Genomic DNA, 6449 nt, shown 5'->3' with positions numbered 1-6449 from the left:
GGCAACTCCGGAGTAGGACAGGTCCACCCCTATCCAGGAGTAGGTTCAGAACCGAGACTGTGCGTGAGGTAAGCCCACAGATTAACCGTAGCGCTCCACCTCCGCGCAAGTTCCGGCTCCTTCCCCCGAGAGGTGACATTCCAGGTCCCAGAGCCAGCCTCTGCGCCCGTTCTGGTCTGTCGAAGCCCCTGACTTCGCTGCCACCCATGTAGCAGCGCACCCGACCCCTTTGGATCCTCCCACAGGTGGGGGGCCCATGGGCTGGAGGAGAGGTGCCACGTTGCTTGTTCGGCTGTGCCCGACCGGGCTCCGTGGCAAACCCGGCCACCAGACGCTCGTTCACGAGCCCACCGTCTGGGCCTGGCTCCAGACGGGGGCCCCGGGCTTCTTGGGCGGGGTCTCTCTATCCCTTCCTTGTACAATCCAAAGTCTTTGAACCATTCTTTGTCGGCCCCCTCCCTTTAATTGAAATTGATTTCGTTAATTGAAAGCTAACAATACCTTAATCTCTCACTAATCTCAAATGGTCTGTCCAACTCAATCCACAATCTTTCATCTTTCTGCATCTTTCTAGACATTGAAATTCACCACCTGTTCATCAGACGCGTTCTGAGATTCCCACCGTTAACTCTGACCTAGGGTTACCTGACCGATGGTGAACATCTCCTTGCAGTTTTTACCTGGCTACTACAAGCTATAAGTCATTGAAATACTTCAGATAAATTGGGGCAGCAAGTATGGCAGCATGTGGCTCGGAAAGAAGTTGAGGTCCCTGCTTGAGCTGCTGCCCCTTTGACCCAATACCGGAAAAGCGGATGAAGATGGATGGATGGTATGGGAGCAAAAAAGTAGAGCTTTTTTGTCAACAACAAAAACTATGGTGAATGATATATTTGTTAATGACCTTTTGTTTTATAAAACAAGACTTAATCTAAATAAGTACTTTTTAAGTACCTTTAAAAACAAAAACTATGACAAGATGTCTTACAATTCATGCCATGCAATTAAAGTTAAACTTTTTACTTTTTAAATGCAAAGTGTAGTCCAGAGCTGCATGCATCCGTTGAATTAGACACTACAATTTCTGATGGGTAAATCCGTATCCTTCACTGCCTAAAACTTGATTCATCTGTTGCCCTGATAAGCAACAGGTGTTACTTACTAATCGTATGGCTACAGAGTTGAATAGCTGGGATAAAGCCTGAAATCCTCCCCTCTTGCTATTTTATGCTATTACCAATCAAAATGTTGGGCGGGTGCTAAGCACCGGAGAAAAGCAGCAAAATGGCTCGGAAGGAACTTGTTTTAGTGAAACAAGTGTACGTTTAAAGGTGGTTTGTCGTGCCATGAAAACTCAGATTGGACAGATAGTTCTAGCTGCTGTCTGGATTTACCCAGAGATCTGAGAAAAGGTAACCATAGTCCTCAAAATCAAACAGAGATTAAAATGACAAAACAAAGGAAGCCCAAGACAACAACTATCTGGTCTAAATAAGTGATTTTCTTGCGGCAATGAAGCAATCCCAGAAGGGGAACATCGTGGATTTAGACTTAAGTTTATGGAACATTATTGAGGGTTGTGCATGTAACATTTTTTTTTTTTAAGTATTTTTTGGGCATTTTCATGCCTTTAGTAGAGATTTGACAGTAGAGAGATGACTGGGATGAAGAGGCAACTCGAGTACTCAAACAGGTAAAATGTAAAACGTAAATGTAAAAATAATGTCATGTTTTTTCTTCATATAACCATCTACATTTATACATAACCCGGCAGCTAAAAGACTTTCAGTGTTTCAGACAGTATTCCAGTTATAACTGATATTTCTTGTGATCTGCAAATCACCAAATGAGTGTTAACCAGGTGGAATATTTGAACACTGAGATTTGGTTTATCCTCAATTTATACTTTATACATTCATCCATGCGTACCACCACTCGTAGCTTCTTCTCAACGATGTCTGTGGCTCCTTGGTATGTCTTTAGGGTGAAGGTCAGGGTGGTTCTCCAGGCTCTAGGCCAGCAGAGTAAAGGTCACTTGCCCCACCTCCCCTGCAGTCAGGCACTCCAGCTGCAGGCGGTGGTGGCAGCCCCGCCACCCCTGGCATCTGCTGGGACTGCTGCAGGCACAGCGCCGGGCCGGCCGTCAGCGTCACACAGTACTGAGGACAAAACAAAGTGGAGGAAACAGAGGAGAAACATAAGGAAACTATTTTTTTTTTATTTATCAAAAATTAAACAATCATCACCATGTTTACACATCACTAACTACAGCTCCCAACAGAGGATGAGGGAGATGTAGTAGACTGTGGTTATACCTTTATGTTGTCGGGCGTGGTTGTACACAGAGCCCTTCAGCTCCAGCTGTTCTCCCCTGATCACCTGGTAAGGAAGTGGAATGTCCACACTGAGTGGCAGATTGACCGACACCTGAACCGGCTCTGCAACACACATACCTGCAGAGACACACTCAGCTCAAACACCTTGACCCAATCTCCCTGCTAAGTCACTCGATTTGTGTGAATACCAAAAACTCCCTCCGCAGTGTGGAATGTGGCTTTTCTTCAGATTTTGCTGTGTAATGTTTATGAAAAATAATGTTTTCTCCACTGAACTGACAATATTCTTTCATGTTTCAAAGGATTTAGAGAACAACTTGTCTAGACTTATACAATGAGGTGACCTAGTGGTAGGCAAGGACTGCTACTCCGTTGTGCTTTGCATGCAGAGGTTCAAATCCCATCCTCTTCCCTGTGGGATATACTTTAGTTTACATGCCAACAAAACAGAAAAGTTGTTCAAAGCTTAGACACCTGCTATTCAAACTGCTAACGGGTTCATACAGCTGCTCTTGAAACTGTTCAGACTCCTGTAGCAGAAAAGTAAGACGTTCAGCTGTGTTGCTGTGGGGCGGAAGCTGCACTGTAAACAGGAAAGCCCTGCAGCGCATAGTGACACAGCTGGAAGGATTATTGGTGCTTCACCCCTCCCTGAAGGACATTTACACCTCCCACCTCACCCGCAAGGCCACCACAATTGTGAGTGATGCAAGTCACCCCGCTCACAATTTGTTTGATCAACTGCCCTCTGGAAAGAGGTACAGAAGCCTGCGCTCCCGCACCACCAGACTCACAAACAGCTTCATACACCAGGCTTTTAGGATGCTGAACTCTCTCCCCCTTCTCCCCCTCTACCCTCAGTTATTAAAACCTGGACTTTGGACCCAAAATGGCTGCCTTTCCTTGCACTACTCCACTTGCACACTTGCACACTTTGCACACTTTTTGTTGTCCTGAAAACACTTGGGAACACATTTCTGCTGCTCTTACATAACCGGCACCACTATGCTACCGCCTGACTTTTGCACATTACATTGACTGTCAACTGTAAGTAATTGCACATTTTAACTCAAATTTGCGGCTCTTATTTTCCTCATTGTATATATCTTCTTATTTTTACTTTTTATATTGTTTACTTGAATGTTATGTTGTCTGTGGACCAAATGGTTAAAATGTCTTGTTGTCACCGTGGATAGAGGAAACGCAATTTTGATTTTTGTATGTTTTGACATGTGAAGAATTGACAATAAAGCAGACTTTGACTTTGACTTTGACTTCATGAATGAAGGATGGATGGAATTAACAAACGGGAGATCTATTCTCCCATTAATGTATGGATTAATCTAAGTTTAGAAGAGAAAGGGATGTTGAACATAAAGGACGTAAAGAATCTCACCGTTCTTAAACATGCCGATAGCCCTGATCTCCCAGGTGGTTAGAGAGTCTGGAAGATGCTTGTTGACCAGCAATCGGCCTGAACTACTAATGAAACCAAATACAACACATTCAGAAAAGTCCTCTGTATTGAAAAGGGTGAATACGGCCTCAGGTATCCCTGCAGCATTCGTCTTTAACTTATATCTCATAGCTCAAAAGCAGTTTAAAATCCCTCCATTTGACTTCAGTCTAATAGGAAAGTTCTCAACACCAGACTCATCTAATAAATTAGTCTGGTGTAGAATTAGACTATTTACTATGTGACGATCTTTGTTTACTTTACTTCCCCTAATTTAGTAAGGCTTTTTTTAATTCAGTGGTACTCAGATTTTTTACTTCAGAAAAGTAGTAACACTACATTGTAGAAATACTCTATTACAAGTAAAAGTACAAAGCATCAAAAGATACTTAAGTACCAAAACAAAAGTACTCATTATGCAGAATAACATAGCGTATATATGTATTATTGTATTATAATTATGATCCATGATGGTGTTCATCACTTTAATGTTGCAGCTGCTAAAGTTGGAGCACATTTAATTACTTTATGCACTGCTGTGTAGTTAATCTATAATAATACTCATCATTGATTAGTTTGTTTTAACTGAATCTGTAAAGTGACTAAAGTTGTCAGATAATGTAGTTGAATAAAAAAACAATATTTCCTCTGAGATGTAGTGAAGTTAAGTATAAAGTAGTAATGTTTGATTTTTGTCACCTGATGGGCTTCACCTCCCACATCCAGCTCTCCGGAAAGTAGCTCCGCACCAGGATGAGCCAAGTCAAAGTCTGCACCCATTGCTGCGCACGCGGACACGCGCGGACACGCGTGCGCGCGCGCACACACACACACACACACACACACACACACACACACACACACACGGTCAGATTCAGCTTTACTTCAATCTCAATCAGACTGGATGAAAATCACAAGAGGAGGTGGGAATGAAACCTTCACTGTGCTCCTCTTTAATTTAACTCCTTGTTCAGAAGGTGTAACCATGGTGACATGACAGAATATTATGGTCTGTAATGGACATGGACATTCAGCAGTACAAAGAGCAAAGCCTCCAAATGAAATGAAATGTGAAACATTAAGACACAGACATAAAGACAACACACAAATGTTTTAAGCTTTCTTCAGTATAAATCCATCGTTAAACTGCAAACCGGAGTTTCTAATAGATCGTTCAGCACACGTGACTACATGGAAACCAATAACTGGATCCAATCCCATCAATCAAGCAGATTTTCAAAAACATGTTGACTCTCCCTTTTCACACAAAAAGTCAAATTTCACACTGAGCTGATTAATGCAGCAGGAGAAAAATGGGTTGTGAAAGTTCGTAGGACTACCACGTGCATATCTCAATCCTGTACATTTAAAAATCTGGTTGAGGGTGTAACAAGTCATTATTTACATGGAGATGCTGCTCACTTACAAAATTGATGAAAAACTTGGTACCAAAGTACTTTTCACCACTCAGAGTGATTTAAGCCACTTTTTTTTTGATTCAACAGTCTAATAAAACATACATTTCTCTGCAGGGAAGCCAGTCCAGTAGCCTGGTCCTACCAGGCTATGGTACATTTCATTTGTACAGAAAGTCTGGTCCATAGACAGTTAAAGAAATGAACCAACAGATCCCGTTGTTCTAGACGGAGACCAGTGAAGAAAAATAGAAGCACGTTCCAGTGATGGCTAGGCGTTACTGCGCAGCCTCCAACTGAGCTCGACGACGTGGCTGTGACGTGAGCAACGTGTCTGAAAGTTTTAAGTCTTCTGCAGTGTTGCCAAGTCCGCTTATTACAAGCGACTTTGGGCTTGTTTTTTTGTAAAGTCGCTTACAGATATTGGTAGTCGCGGGTTGCGGTTTTTTTGGGCTTGTCACTAAAGTGTGGTTGCTTATTTGGGCTTGTACACAGCTTGTCCTTGCCGGCTCGCTCGATCCCGCCCCTTTCCCCATAAACACTATAGACGCAGCGTTATTTCCGCCCACTTCTGCTTAATTGGCTCTGACCCAGATGGAAACGAGTACCAGCCAATCAGAGGCAGAGCAGGGCAGGCTGTTGTTTTCTGGTTAGGAAAACGCGCGAGTAGCGACAATGGTGGTGGACTGTAGGAGAGTTTTTGGAGGAATAAATGCCCGGGATAAAGTGGGGAAATACGGGAAGAAGTATAAAAAGACTGGGAGAAAGAGAAGGAGGAAAAGAATGGATTCAACCCCTCGTGGGGAACAAGAACAACTCAAAATCACTGTGAAAAAAAGTGATTTCAAATCCCATCAGTTTTCTAATGTTAAATAACGTTAAAGGTGGTTTAACTCCCTCCTGTGGTCATTGTCCTGAAGCTCAGGGGGAGAAAATAAATAAACTCTAGCCTACCGTGGGGACAGTTTACCAATCTGTCCACATGGATTGTAACACAGTTTGATTTATTTTTCTCTTCCAGGATCTTAGGGGGGCTCCTTAGAAAAAGTCGCTTATTTTGGGCTTGTTTTCACAGGCCTGGTTGCGTATTTGTCTCGCAAGATCTGGCAACACTGGTCTTCTGGTAGCTGTGCCAAGAGAAATCTCAATCATTCCCAATCAGCAGAGACGGAGCGCACACGTATATGTCAGGAGATAGCACAGGCACAGGCTAATTACTGCTAACTAACATGCTAGTTAACA

At 43.0% G+C, this 6449-nt stretch overlaps 1 protein-coding gene across 2 annotated transcripts in view; it reads right to left on the bottom strand.

The window, feature by feature from the left end:
• Positions 1–6449, bottom strand: part of c5 (complement component 5) — a 36992-nt gene that overhangs the window by 21100 nt on the left and 9443 nt on the right. The window lies entirely within an intron of this gene.

Source organism: Etheostoma spectabile, chromosome 5 (assembly GCF_008692095.1).
Source record: "Etheostoma spectabile isolate EspeVRDwgs_2016 chromosome 5, UIUC_Espe_1.0, whole genome shotgun sequence".
Lineage (NCBI taxonomy): Eukaryota > Metazoa > Chordata > Actinopteri > Perciformes > Percidae > Etheostoma > Etheostoma spectabile.
This window is presented reverse-complemented; position numbering and strand designations above follow the sequence as displayed.